The sequence below is a fragment of the Hetaerina americana genome, unplaced genomic scaffold, assembly GCF_022747635.1.
Source record: "Hetaerina americana unplaced genomic scaffold, ioHetAmer1.1.p SCAF_193, whole genome shotgun sequence".
Classification (NCBI taxonomy): domain Eukaryota; kingdom Metazoa; phylum Arthropoda; class Insecta; order Odonata; family Calopterygidae; genus Hetaerina; species Hetaerina americana.
This window is the reverse complement of record NW_027286756.1, coordinates 435435-451357: the sequence shown is the minus strand read 5'-3', so window position 1 is coordinate 451357 and position 15923 is coordinate 435435. Positions and strand designations below refer to the sequence as shown.

At 43.1% G+C, this 15923-nt stretch overlaps 1 pseudogene; it reads left to right on the top strand.

Moving 5' to 3' along the window:
* Positions 1–2252: 2252 nt before the first annotated feature.
* On the top strand, positions 2253–5042 carry LOC139687412 (netrin-1-like; annotated as a pseudogene).
* Positions 5043–15923: the final 10881 nt, after the last annotated feature.

The following is a 15923-nucleotide window of genomic DNA, read 5'->3' as shown; positions in this document are numbered from 1 at the left end:
GGGAGAGAGAGAAAGAGCGAGAGAGAAAGGGAGACTGGCAAGGATGGTGGAGGGGAGGGGACGGGGCAGGGGGATGGAGTCGGAGATGGAAGAGGGGAGGAGCCGGCCGGCCGTGAAGGGAGGGGAGAGGCGGGAGAGGGGCGGGAAGGAGGGAAGGAGTGGGTGGGGGGAAAGAAGTGAAAGAGGGGGGTCGGGACGGGGGGAGAGTGTGGGGGGGGGCAGAGGAGGGAATAAGCGGAGGGCGGGGTTGGTTGCTGAGCCTGCGGCGGCCAGAAGGGCTCTGGAAGTCGGTTGTGGATGTTCGGCACTTAGTGGCGTAGCTTCGCTGTCGGAAGGCGGGCAGGCTCTTGAGCGCTAGAGCGTCTTGCTCCGTCTCTCTCTCTCCTCAACTCTCCCGCCGGCGTTCGGTCGGAAGCTCTCCCGCCAAGGGAGGCTCGGTGGCCGGTCGCTGAGGTCCAGGCAAAGCCCCACGCTATTCCAAACACCCCCACCCCAAACCCCAACTGGTTGTTGCGAGTGTTTCTTTCCCTCTTGGTAATCCCGACACCCACTCCGGTGGAACCCCATCTCTTTCCCCCCTCCCCTCACCCACAACACCACCACCGCAACGGTCCTGTCCGCTCCGCCGCAATCGGAGGTGTCTCTCGGGGAAGTTTCAAAAGTTCGTCGCGCGGTTGTGCCCGTGAGATTACGTTTTTATTGCCGCCCTCATTTCCCACGCCCCCCTCCCTGTCCTCCCAGAGTGTCTCTCGTCCCGAGAGTTTGATTTTGGTCCAATTTCCATCCCGAGCTGTCGGACTCCATCCTTTTATGAATTTGGTCATCCCTGATGAAAACTATTTCGGGGCCGGGGTTTCGGCGTACGCAAATTTCTAAACTAAAAGAGTGTCGGCTGATTTCCGCGATACTACTTATTAGTCACTATTCAGTTTTAATGCTTAGCGCTCGCTCAAGTAATTCCCTTGATCACTTCCACTAAAATTTGGAAATTGCTGCGTTACTTGCAAGAAACACTGCTTTACTGTATTACTAATCACTTTCAAACGCCTCAATGCCATACGGTACGTTTTCAGTGCAGCCTGAAACAATGACACATCAATAATAAATTGAAGGAAACAGTCTCCCCTCCGAGTTGTCGTTCAGTGCATTAGAAATAAAAGGGAGTGTTCGCTCCACATTTAGTGCTAGTTATTGAATTCGCAATTCATACAATACGCGATACGAAGATATTTCTAGTGCACCGCAGTGATTTATTTGATGTCAACTGTGCTTCGGAAGTAGGAGAAATTCGCTCATTCAGAGTAAACAAGTGACGAAGAAGCAAGGAGCTGGTGGCAACGGAAGCGGAGGCATTGGCATCGGGAGAATTTCGACGAGTCGCCCGGTGACCTCAACGGAGGGGGTCGACCGTGCGGTCCCCCGCGATTTGCCGCTTGTCGGTCGGGGGAAGTTCGAGACGCCCGGCCCACCGGCTGCCGGAGCCACCCTACGCCACCGGCGGCATCCTGGCCCGTCTCGTCCCCCGGTCAGAGTGGTACTCATCACTCGTCCCGCTCGCCCGCAAACCCCCCGCAACAACCCCCAGAAGAGAGAGAGAAGGGGGGCATCACGGAAATTCTTTCCTCCGACCCTCCCTTCATCTAGAGGCGGAATCTGTTTAGGGAAGAAAAAGAGAGAGAGAGTAAGAGGAAAGCAAAACTTAAAAAGAGGCGGCGTTTTTCTCTTCCTTTTCCCTTTCTTCACGAGGAAATATTTGCCGCTAAGGAAGGAGGGAGGCGGATGAATCGCTCCCTTTCCAAGTGAAGCGCTCCGCACCGCGACCCCCTGCCGGAAAATTCCAAAAGGGGGAACGAAACGTGAAACACACGGTCGACCGTGCTGGCGAGTGTTGCTCCCCCCCCCCCACCCCCCCGTCATTCCGGAGTCTTCTCTCCCAACCGGGATAAGAGGACAAATCGCGAGTCAAACGATTTCGAGGTAAGGGAAAATTCGTTGAACGGCCATCCTCAGCCCCCGTAGGAAGACGGGATTCATCCGGCGAATCCGGAGGTCTCAGGGGAGTGAACCGAACGCGACGACACGCCATTCAGATGGCTGGTAAGGGACAACATAGGAGGACCCCCGCGTCCACCAACCTCGCGATGGTCATCCTCTGCGTCCTGGCCATCCAACTGGCAGCCGTGCATGGGGGGAACGGCGGCGGTGAGGCGGCGGCGGGTCCAACGGGGTGGTGGTGGCGGCAGCTTCCTGCAGATGTTCGCTGCCCAACAGAACCCACCGGACGCGTGCTACGAGTCCTCACCCTCTCTCATCCCGGCCTCCGGCCCCATCGCCTCCCCGCTCACCACTCCGACGAGGACGAAGACGAGGATGAGGACGAAGACGACGAAGATGGACGAGGACGACATCATCGACGACGACGAAGATGACGAGGACGATGAGGACGAAGACGAAGAACTTGGTTCCCGGCTCAGGGGAAGCTCTATCTTCCAGTACGGATCCTCCACACCCGCCAAGCCGGCGCCGAGGCGGTGCGTGCCGGACTTCGTGAACGCCGCCTTCGGGCGACCCGTCGAGTCCACCAGTACCTGCGGCAACCCCCCGGTGAGGCTCTGCGACGTCCCACCGCCACCCACCTCGGAGACCCCGACGGCCCCGTTGTCCTCCAGCGGGCCCATGACCACCCTGCCGCCCGCCGGCACAGCCCTCATCTCCGCTCCGTTCCCTCAACCTCCGGGGACCCCCGGGGTGCGTGGTGTGCGACGCCTCGCACCCACGGCGCCGTCACCCGCCCACCTACCTCACCGACCTCAACAACCCATCGAACCTTACCTGCTGGCGGTTCGGCACCGCTGTCCACGCACAACCACCATCCGCACCACATCTCTTCCGGCGCCAACGGCCTGCCCATGACCCGGAGGCCCGCCAACGTCACTCTCCGCCTCCCCTTGGGCAAGAAGTTTGAGGTGACCTACGTGAGCGTCCAGTTCTGTCCAGGGTCCACCCCCCGCCCGGATGCCCTGGCCCTATACAAAAGCATGGACCATGGGAGGACGTGGCAGGCGCTCCAGTTCTACGCCACGGATTGCCGAAGGGCCTTCGGGAGGGCCCCAAGGGCCGCCATAAACGAGGGCTATTGAGCTGGAGGCTCTCTGTACTGAGCTCGGGGCTTCCAGTCCGGCGGCTCCGGCGAGGATTGCCTTCAGCACACTGGAGGGGCGTCCGAGCGCCGCTGACCTAGACTCGAGCCCGGTGCTGCAAGACTGGGTTACGGCCACCGACATCCAGGTGGTCCTCGTCGCTCCACAGGCGCCCATCGTCACGCCCACCGTGACCGTGGCCAACGGTAACCAGACCCTGCCTATGTTCCAACAGCCGCAGCCGTTCCAAGCCGCCTGGGGCGGTCCACTCGCGATCGCCGATCTGGCGGTCGGGGGGCGGTGCAAGTGCAACGGGCATGCTTCACGGTGCACGGTGGTCGAGGGCCCGGGCGGCGGGTCTCTGGCGTGCGAGTGCAGGCACAACACCGCCGGGAGGGACTGCGAGAGGTGAGGCCGTTTCACTTCGACAGACCGTGGGGAAGAGCCACCGCCAGGGATCCGCACGAGTGCAGGGGTGAGTAGCGCTTGAATTTGAACCTTTTCCCCAAATGCATGTTCCTGCATCATTTCCGTGCGAGTCCGCAGACACGGTTGTTTTTTCTCGGCCAGGTTGATTATCTTCGAGTCTACGCCTCGCATTCGCACGCGTCGCGCCCGGCGTTCACAAGATCAAAACAATTAGTCCGCAGGGGTTATTGACCGGATTCACCCCTGGTTCAATGTAATCACATAAAGTGAAAATCAAATACTAACAAAGGTGTACGATTTAATATGGATTATAATATTGCAAAACAATCGACCATGTCAATAGAATAATAGCAGTGAAAGAAAACCAAAAGAGGGAATGACGAAAATAATATGTTACTAAAACTGGCGAAGCTAAAATAAAAACATTTATAAACAGTTATAATTGTTAAAGAAACGAAAAATGTTCAAAAGCTCTGTAAGGTGATAAAAACTGGAAATTTCATGTGATGAATTCATTGGCTTGTAAAATTTACGATGACCAACCCAAGTCACATGAGCATACAATCATTTCTACAAATGTATGCGAGTGACCCAATTTTTATTGATTTATTACACGTTGAGACTTGAAAATACTAAATTCCATTTAATAATATCCAATTATTAATATGCATAAAATGACAGATGTAGTAGTCCTAATATTTAGGTGGTTATATATTCAATATATCATAAAGTGCACTAAAATGACTTTTGGAGGCGAGTAAACATGCGATGAACGATACATTTTCGACTAGGAACTCCCCTTTGCGTTCCACGTAACTAACACTCAAAGAAGAATGACTCTTAATAATTTGATATCATTTTATGATAATAGACGGAAGAGCCTCAATTTGAAGATGAAAAATTTATGTGAGGATTATTTGTAATTTTTTTCTATGACTTTAGTATTATCCAGAGTTTGCTATTGTTATATAATATATTACTTTTATGATGCGCCTGCATAACAGGAGGTTAAACATTGGCATTCACAGTTCTATTTGGTGCGCTGTGAGTTTTGCGAATGCACAAAACATGCTGAAAGTATTTTAGGAAGATTTTATAACGTAGGACACGCTAGGAAGATTTTAACTCTCCACGACCTGTTTAAGGATATTAAAAGAACAATTTAAGAGAATCCTGAACCAAATTTTATGGTTACCGATGAGGATAGCGCTGGGAATATTCTACATTCAAATTTAAAATTAAGGATATGGGGGCAATAAAATATTGTGGAAATAAAACTATTGGGTTCATTCAGCTTCTTTGTATACAACTAATACTTTCAAAATAGTTTTATTCACTTGATATAACACACAGCAAAATTTTATTTACCGGATTTCGACCATTATTCCATTCTCAGGATGGCCAATGGTGGCCAAAGCACTTGCCAGAAACAACATATTTACAATGCTGATGGCTAGAGTATCCAGAGACTAATGTGGAATTTAATTCACATGCTCAACAAGAGAGAAATAACTGCGGATATTTTGTCATTTCTTGCATCTGAAGTGCCTAAGATTAATGACCACGGTAGTTTTTCCATGAATCTTATAAAATGTATCTTGCCACGGCGGCAATTAGTTGTTCTATGGCAGATTTAGTATTTCATGGTACTGCAATTCTAACTTGAGGACACAAAACAACTACTATTTCGGTAGCCAGCCATAGAATCAAAACTTACCCTGATACTTGAATGGAGTGGAATATGACTACATAAGAGGCATTCGCTTTGGCTAACATAAAATGAAAAAAAAAGAACAATGAAAATTTTGCGAATAATTATTAGGCACTAACAGAATAAGCTAATCAAGAATTCTTGAATCAACGTAATTGTTTGGTATAATTATCGAATCTTAAAGGTTTCTGCCGCTAAATATTACGGTGAATTCAATTACCTATCTGAAAATTATGTTTATCTTCTCAAATTGGAGCACCTGGGCTATTATTAAGATAAAGATCTATATGATGATGCTATAACTGCATGAATATGTACGTATTGCTCGTGCATGTATGCGTTGCATATCGAATGCACTCGATTTTTTTTATTTTCGCTGAGATGAAAGAAACCTTGCAGACACTGCAATGTGAGGAGTGTATGTATTCCATTAAATTGTTAACCTATATTTAGCGCATCTACCCTCATATATCTCACCCTATTAATATGTAATAAGTTATTCGATTAATAAATGCTAACTTGAGAAAGCAGCGGAGCGAGATAGTTTATAAAAAATCTACGCTTGAATGTACGTATACACATTATATATATATATATATATATATATATATATATATATATATATATATATATATATATATATATATATATATATATATGATTACGTCGAAGCATCACGGAAGTGTGGAATAAAAAACTTGGAGAGCAACAAACAATATAAGAACACATAAAAAGAACACTAACACGTTATTTCTTAATAATTTCGACGGAATTTAGCACCGTCTTCCTCGGAAGAAACAGTAGTACATAGTATTACTGTTTTTCGCCTGACGGAGCTAAATTCCGTCGAAATTATTAAGAAATAAGGGGTGAGTGTTTTTTTTAAATGTGTTCTTATATTGTTTGTTGCTCTCCAAGTTATATATATATAATTATACATATATATATATATATATATATATATATATATATATATAAAAGGGAATAAAATATACCCGTGTATTACCGTATCATCAAACAATATGAGTGTGATCAGGAATGGCCAAATTTGAATGTATAGTATGTGCATTGTTGGCAGTGGTTCATACAGTGCTATATTTATTTAAAAATTTTATTTTACATTGATTCAACAATCTGCACCCTACAACATGATGAGTTTACTCCAAGTAAGATACATAAGGAGGCATAATTCTACTTTCTCTTTTGCTAAGTCGGGTCCGGCTCTTGCACTCAAGTTACTCAATATTTCATGGCGTTTTACCCCTTAGAATTGTCGCAGCAATGTGAAAATACTTTGCTCTTGTGCTTTATAATTTTAATGCTACATTCTGACATTTTTAGATTGATTTGTGCAGTTAATATGATTAAGAGGAGAGCACATAAGTTTATATTTCGAATTGGAAATGATTACATTATAGAATTGACCTCCGAAAAGTCATTTATGGTAGAGCACAAAAAAAACTAGAAAAACTACCATTTCGAACATTTCGGAGTTCCGTGTTTGTTAAGTCGTTTTTAATATGTTATCCCCAAGTTGCAAAGCTAGTTGCAAGGGGCAAGTCTCGCTATATCCGGGAAAAAAGCGGAATTTAGGATTCCACGGGATCTAAGCGAGAAAAATCCGTAAATATTCAAACAATGTTTGTGTTTCTTGCCTCCTGAATTCTTCGCATTATTTCCCTGTACCAAACGACCAACTAATCACCAAAGGATTCTAAATAGCTCAGTAATTATCCTGTCCAGAAGCTCATCCGTAGGCTGAGGGAGTGTTTGAACCCAGAGAATTCCTAAGATGGATTTCCTTATTCCCTGCTTGAGAGTCCCGAAGCAATTAATGCTTTACCTCGGTGTGAGAATAATGTTTACCGTACTTTCTCAGGAAGTTATGCTTTTGTTGCAATGCTCATTAAGCTATTGCCATGAAAAACATCTCTACGAAAGAAATAGATTTTTTCTCCAATATAAATGGAAAGGTTAACCTTTAAATAATTAGAATTAGCGTGGCTATTTAAAACTCATGCGTTTTCTGCTATTAGATCTTTGTCCTTTAGGTTAATCGTAATTAGTGACCACTCGCAGACTTAACATTGTATTCCGTTCAGTAAAGACTGAGCGCGAATGGCTTATTCTATCTACACGTCTTTAATGTACAAAAACAACCAAACTTGGGTGATTAAATAATATAATTTCGTGAACCTTACTGGGTTAAAACTCTTGTACGAGTATTCAAACAGCATTAAACGAGCGTCATTAGTGCATTATAAACGGCACGAATTGATGATAATTACACAACTAAGTCTTCGCATGGCTATGCCCTATTGGAATGTTCAACTTTCACAACGCATCTTCATCTTGACTAAGTGGTCATCAGCAAAGTTATCCTTGATCAAAGACTTTTTCAGCGATTCGATTATGTTACGGTTTCTATTGAGTGCTGAGCATATTGAGGCTCAAAGTTTCCATCGCCGTGTAGCATCTTCCCTCCTAAAGCGTTCTACTTAATGTGGGAGAATCGTCGGACCATTGCATCTACAACCATTCGTTGTCACATTATTGAAGCTACGTTTGCATCCCTGAAGTGACCCTATGTTCTGAACGAAACCTGTATTCCCTGAATGACCCTGTATTCTGAATACCGTTAAATGCTCGAAATCACGGAAGTCTGAAAAATTACCCTCTTTAGAGCACACCACGAAATGTTAGGACTAGTCATTTATTCAATAATTCCAACAACCAAAAGTGGCATTCTTTCTAAGACTCAGAATGGAAAATTTTAATTCAAAGTCTGTGAACTAAGTAAATTATGAATTTATTTTTTCTTTTCCTATTTGCTTATTGACCAGAATATTTTATGACGTATTGCGATATTTTAAGCATAATTTTCAGTACTACGTATTCTAGTGTAGCTTCATGACCATACTGTATGGACCATCAATGTGTCTGTATGTGTGTGATTATGTCTGTATGCATGTGTTTGTAACCGCATGATCGACCCCTAGATTTGTTTGATGAGTGAGGCGTGTGAAATTCACACATAGGGTTCCTTTTCTCGCGTCGAATGTACAGTTATACGTAAGTAAATGCAGGATGGCAACAATACGATCTCATGGATAAAGACAAGTCGTGTGACAGCAATTAATCATAGCGCTTGTAAACTTCTTTCTCAAGAGTACCAAGAATCCCAAAACTCAGTGAATATTCCTTTTCTGTACACGGAGAAACGTACTCGTATACAGACAACTAATGACTCAACCAAAAATATTTAGGAGAGAGGGAACTCCGTAAACGAGACAGTTTGCCCGCTTATGATGGCGTTATAAATTAAGAGCGTTGGTACAGAATTTTATATTTCCCCATTTCTAAATCAGCCAATCCCTTTAGACCCGTGGAAAGGATAGGTCTCTCAAATCAACGATACCTAGATATTATTTTAAATCATGTTACTATAAACCAGAGACTTAAAATATTTCAGGATATAACGACTTACAGATGATTTCATTTAAATTTGTGCCTCTGTTGGTTAATGTTGATCTTGCTGTCAATTGTGTGTTTCAATGCCGATCTTAGAGTGCAACAAATACTCGAATGCTAGTGACCTTGGATAGGGCGGGAGCATTCTATCTTGTATTGCCTAGAATTTGGAAACTATCACATTTTCACATCTCCAATGGTGCCTCCGAGCTAGTTTTTCTCTGAAACGAAGAGAAAATTTATTCCACTAAAATTTCTACCTTTGTCCGATCGAGGACCAGTTTCTGCACTCTAATCATATTTGAGATTTGGACGATGTCATGTGAATGGATGCCTGGAACCATTTCTACAGTATTATGATTAGTTGTAATCTGTTATTCACTCGTTAGGCAAAAAGGTTTTATTTATTAATGATAATAATTACTAGAGTCTCCCAAATTATTTCCTCAAATTTCAATTAGTTCAAAAGAGTTCATGCAGGATATTTTGGGAAGGAATCTGAATCTCGGTTTCAATGTCACTGGCGAAAAATTGCTCATATGTATTCGCAGTATCAAGGCCTTTCCAAAGAAAACTTATGGTTGTGTACCTAACCAGCGAACATAATTGAAGCTTTGGAATTAAGATTAATAGGTCACATAAATTTTTCTCCGAGCATCGGAAAAATTAAAACCATCTAATCGCATTATATGGACTTCACGACAAACCACTAAACCGTAGGATGATTATATATTCTCCGGCGTAGAGCCAGACATTGTTAGAGCAAACGAGCCCTCCCGCCTCTCCGGGTGAGTTTTTAGAACCATCCCGCGAAGGAGAAAGCTCAATTTGAAACCGATCCATGTGTTTTTCCGACGGTCGAATTTCATACACGTGCATGCTTACGCACGCACAATATTGCAGAAACGGCGACGCCGGGGAGTCCCAGTGTCGATCACCGCGGGGACGGTCGCCCATGCGAACATCACGCACGCACACGCTCGCGTAGCCATCCAAAAGCACCCTCGCCGCTTCCGCCGAAATAAAAAGAAAATGGGGAAAGGGGGGGGGGACAAAATATAAAAGAAGCGAGGAAACGAGAAGCCGGCGTCGCCGGGGGTGTGTCAGCGGCGAGGGTGGATCGGCTCGGCGCTAAAAAGGAGAGAATTTGCACACGGTCGACATAAACAGTCTCTCTCTCTCCCTCTCGCTCCAACCCGCGAGCGTGGGGGTCTCCCTCTTTCAGGCAATCTACGAGATGGAGAGAATGGAGAGGAGGGGTGCCAAGGGGAGAGTTGGGAGAGGGGGAGGAGAGAAAAGAGAGAGAGAATAACTCGACGCCAATTGATTACGCTGAGAATGCTAAAGAGGCTAAAAAGGGTTATAACGACCTTTTTTACTCGATTCACGGATGGGGGGTTTTTGGTGGGGGGAGGAGGAGGTGAAGTTTGAAGGAGTGAAGGGATTGGTTCTAGTGGTGTGGGAAAGGGGGTCGTACTAGTTTCAGGGTGTTGGGTTTTCTTTCTGCCGAATCGAAAAAAAAAAAAAAAAAATATATATATATATATATATATATATATATATATATATATATATATATATATATATATAATATATATATAATATACTTTTCCTCTTCCTCCTCCCCCTCTTGCTTCACAGCCAACGATGCCTCCCTTTTCTCCTTTTTTTATTTCCCTGACAACCCCTTCTCTCAATCCCCACCTCCCACAAAAACTCCCCATCACCCACAGGAAGGTAGCTCGGGGGCGGGTTGGGAAGTGTGCAAGACGGAGGAGGGAGGGAATAGCGATGTTGCCAATTTTTTCGCCATATCTTCGCGATGTTAGGTGAATTTTTCAAACCACCACCCCATCCCCTCTCCCCTGTCCAACCAACATCTCCGCAACTTACACTCTTCCCGCCTCCCCCGCAGGCTCCAAGAATTTCGCGTTAAAGAGGCTGGGACGTGGCCACAATTCGAATGAATAGTGAGTGACGAAATCGGTGAATGTTGTTGTAGTTCATTGGCGTATCCAGAGGGCACGGGAAGACGGAGGAAGGCGGGGATGGTCCCTCCCCTCGTCCTGTGGTGTTGGATTTCTTTGTACGACTGGGATCGCACTTCGAGTGGTGGCTTTTGAGAATAATTCCATTTTCAATGAATCTGAATCATTGTCAGGCAACAAAATGGTCATTAATTTTTACGTGTAACACTTGAGAATCGCTAATGGAATAACGTAAGTTATAGACATACATGGGAGGATTAAGTTAAATTTCTAGTTAATCTTGTGAAAGTTAGATTGACAACCCAAGAGATCAGCGTGATTTCTCTATGGGGAAGTTCGTGACGGTTTCACGGTTGCGTCGCTCCTCCGAATCGTTTAAATACCATTTCATCAGCTAGAATTCTAAATAGGAAATTGGAGTGATTTAAGTATGAGGATCTACTTAACACGGTCAGACGACATTCTTCAGGCATATAAGAACACGCTCGACCAGTACATGAGGTGTTGATTAAATGACGGTCACCTTTTTGAGAGAGATTGGAATAGAGCCATTTTCAATTTGATCTCCCCAAGTCATGAGATTTATGTACAGCCTCACTCTTGATGTACATATTTTTTAACGTAATCATTTGAGAGATACCAGTAGGTAACTTCATTGCGGCTGGAAATAGTACGAACTGAAGTCAAAAGACAATAATGAGATTTTTTTAATCAAGCGGAAAGGCATATTTGTACAATAAATTTAAATTATATATTAATTGATTGAGATAGAGGTACTCTTCCCCATTACAACGCAATAATTTCTCGATTTTGATGAAAAACTTGAAATTCTTTAGTTCATCAGTGCACCGGGCAGCGTATCAAGATCAATTAAACGGGCAGTCACGAATGAGAGGGAAAGAGCGGAAGTGTTAGAGATGGAAAGTTTTAGAAAATCATTGCGATCTACCAACGAACGATTCCGGTGCATATTTGCTCAGATATAAATTAATCCAAATCCACGTTTCTATTTGGTCGTAATCAAATTTATCGCTTCCTAACAACAGAAAGGGCAACTGGTACCTGTAGATTTTGCTTCTCCATTCACCATGCTGATTTAATATTTATGATTTCATTCGCTCTTTATCAATGCCTATGAATATGTACTCTGGTAATACACACCATGAATTAGTCATTGCTTTGTGATTCTCCACCACGGTTGTCTAATCTCATGCCATTTTTAAAACTGGCGCATTTTAGAGCAGCTGTAATATTTTTCGATAAGTGAACTTCTTTTATCTCCAAGTGGGTGAGCTGGTGAATGGTGAATCAAGCATGTGAAAGACAAGGCAAGGAAAATAATAATTTTGGTGAAATACTTGGAATATCATTTGCATTTCTTTCTCGGGATGTATTTTTTGGCAGACTCACCGCAAATATTCCATTTTCTTCGCGATATCAACATAAATTCTTGAGATAGTTGAAAATAATCAAGAATGCGTTATCGTTCGTTCTTTCAGTTGCACGACTGTGTATGGCACCTATGTATTCCACGAAAAGCGCTTTGTGATTATGGATAACGGATAAGCGAAATATGCAGCTATACATTTTTATGTCATTCTGTTTAAAAATATGGAAAAGGTGGAAGAAGGGACTATTAGTCTCAACCTCGCCCAATTAAGTCGATAAATAAATAAAATAAATAAAAATATAACGATGAACGTGCTCTACTCGTTGATACCTTAATGGCAAGTTTCTGGCTACCAATAGGAAAATATGGGAACTCTTTACCAGATAATTAGGAATCTTCCTGGAACTTGTTAACTCCGTGATTTTGTTTTGACGACATTATCGGTTGTTTGAGTTTGAATCCACGGAAAGTGACCGGTAACCACATTCTCAGTTACGAATTCTTCCACCGTGCAAATTAATTATCGCTATGCCCTTGGTGTTTTATTTTCTATTTTTCGCCACGCATAAGGTAGGTCGGTAGGTACTCTAGGGGGAATGCACTTATCAATAATAAGGATGGCATCACGGATAAAGATTTAGTCACTATTTTTGAGTATTACCAAAAATGTGTATGCAAAACTAAAGCATATCTGTATGCCCTGCTAAATTTTGACTGCAATTATACCATTAATGTAATGGATTGCTGATGTCCGTTATTTCAGATATTGAATGGCGTTACATCAAAAGTGTCACAAACAATATGGTTTTTCCACGTGCCTAGGCTGATATTCGTGCATATTAAAATCGGTTGAAGGTACCTGAATGGTTTGAGACCCTTCGGACGTTATTTTGACCACGAGCGCAGGGCTCACAACCCAGAGGACCCCCTCTCACTACCCTCTCTCCGACCGTGTGCAAATAAATGTAAATCTCCGCGGTGAGGCAACAGCGACCGTGCGGAGAGCACTCCGCCTCAGGATACGTGATATGCCACGGCTCTCTCGAATTGTGGGCGCCGAGAGTCGGAACTTTCCCCCTTACTCGACAAGTGAGCCGGGGAAAGGAAAAAAAACACACACACTCGGCTCTCGCTCGTGCACTTTTTTTCTCCCAACCAACAGGTCATTCTCGCACATACGCGATCCTTATATCATCGGCTAAAGTGCGTGGAGGGAGCCTTTAGGGGGAGGGGAGGGGTAGAGGGTTAGGGGTTGCGAAGGGGAAGGAGGAGCGAAGTAATTGGTAGAAATTTAAGCGCGCCGTGAAGCGTGGAGAATATTAAACGCTTCTGGAAAAGTGAGAGTGGTCGGAACGAGGGGAGTCATTCGGAAATGGGGTTCGGGGTGAATTGAGAAGAAGGAGGGGAAGGGATGTGGGGAGTCTTGGAAAATAGGGGACGGAGTCCGAAGAGGAAATAGAGGATGAGGCGAGGGGGGTCGAAAACGGAGAAGTATCCGGGGGGGGAGAGGGGTGTCGCTTCGGTTAGGGTGTGAGAATGAGGGTGAGGGGGAATATGAATTTTTTTTCTTGGGTGCACCATCCGGAAAAATCTTCCTCACTGCCTGAGCCGGCGGGGGAATATCTAGACGTCGTTAAGGCGGATAGCTATGCACTGCGAAAAATGCAGAAATACATGTATTATAAATAAAATGAAACAAGGCAGATCATTGTGCGTCCATGCATGAAGTTTGAGGCGCGTTTTTGGCATTTGCATGTTGTTTTTTTTTGAGTGAAACTATTGTGAAATTGTGGAAGTAAACGGCAACCCCTCAGGGTAAAAAGTAAAAAAAAACATATAAAGCCAGAAATTGAATATTTGATTCCCACGACGAAGAAAATGATGATGCACAAGTTTTGAAAAATTATTGTACTCTTCTGATTGCGGAGCTTGCTCATCTGACATCTGTCATCTGACACGTCGGAAGCACACAATTAACATGATTGAAGAACACCTGGTGGTTTTCCATGCCTATTTTTTAAAAAATACTTCACCACATTCGACTTTCATTCGACATTACTTCACCACATTTTCACATAATTATCACAAGTACAGCAAAACTCTTGCGGGCATCGATTAAATTCGATTGGCCGTCCGAGCTTACGTAACGCGTTACCGTGGTTAAAAAATTAAGATTTTATTACCATTTGTTTAACAATTGATGTCAGAATCGGTCAGCCTTTTCTTTTATCATCTGTTAATTTCACAATTAATACCAATGCCTATAGACAGCGCGCCCTGGGCGTGGCGTATAAGCTTACGGAAAAGTGAAAGTGGTCGGACTGAGAGGAGTAATTCGGAAATGGTCGGTTCTTTCCGGATGCGTATTTAACCGAGTAGGAGTGTCCAATATGATTTAATTAATATAGAATATAAATATAACTCCACATCAAAACCTTATTGAATCACAATGACGAAAAAAGTGACTAAAAATTACTACTGTTTCCGGAAGAGCAAAATATGACATTTGTCAAACATTCCTTATTTCATATTTCATTCCTAAATTTCAAAGATATTCTTTATGTAAATAATTACCATTACACAATTTACAGACAATACAGATGGTACTCTCTGGTTATATGTTTCAACCGCATGCGTGTTTCAATGCCAATGCTTTATCACTGACACTTTCACTACAATGGAAAGTGCAATTCATAATGCTTTCCTTTGCAATCCTACCCTCGTTTGCAATCCCCTCCATTGATACGTAAATCCAGCATAAAAATGAAATCATTTTTGGTCATTTTTCGTACGAGCGGACTAATAAAGTAATCGTATCGATGGCTGTAAATCTTAATTAATTGATATCCATTCCTTGGATATGGGTATTTTAATTTTTAAATTAGATTTTTTATTTTTTCAACGCCTGTTGAGCTAAAATGGTTACATAGGTGGACAGTACAAGCTAAGCTATTAGTTAATTTTATAATACAAACTTTTCTTCTTACTTTTATCACAAAGAATGGAATGTGAAATGTATAATTTCAAAACAAAAAATACATTGCAGTCATTATTTCCTCATTTAATCATTCGTAATGTATCAATAGTTTTGTACGTGGGCCCGATCGAAAATATTATAATTATTTTTTCCTGAATTCCTGAGAGTGTGAACTTCATAATGAGTGACTCTATTTGTTGTCAGCTACTTGCCATCTGCTCGCAATTGACATAGCACTAAAATGATTCACAGATATTCCATGAAGTCAAAGATTTGAAGTGCTAGAGCATTGCTAAAACGACCTCCAATATTAACAGCGAACCCTGCGGGATGAGGCGCGTATGACTAAAAAATGAGCCGGGCTCCAAATGTGTAATTTCAACAGTTATTATAGAAAGGAGTTAAAAGTAAGGACTTTTGCGAATTTATTCTGTCAATTGAGTAATAGCGGTAGGAAAGGGATGGGAAAGTGCTAACTCGTAGAGACGTTACCAAGTTACCAATACTAGGGTAAAACATGCACATTAATCGCCACTATACCTCAAATAAAATAAATAATGTGAAGTTCATTAAACATGTCCATAATCCAAAGTTAAATAACTAGAAAACTGATTTACAACATGCACAAAAGTGGAATTATTCATTCCGTAAAATCGGTTTTAATGAAAATTCCAAGCGTCTACGGTTTATGTGAAAGAGACAAAACATTAAGTTTTAGTAAAAGACAAATACTATGATGTGAGTTGTTAATAGAGCAGTGGCATGACGATAAGGTGCTTTCGGGAAGATATACATAAAACGGATTTCGGTGATTGCA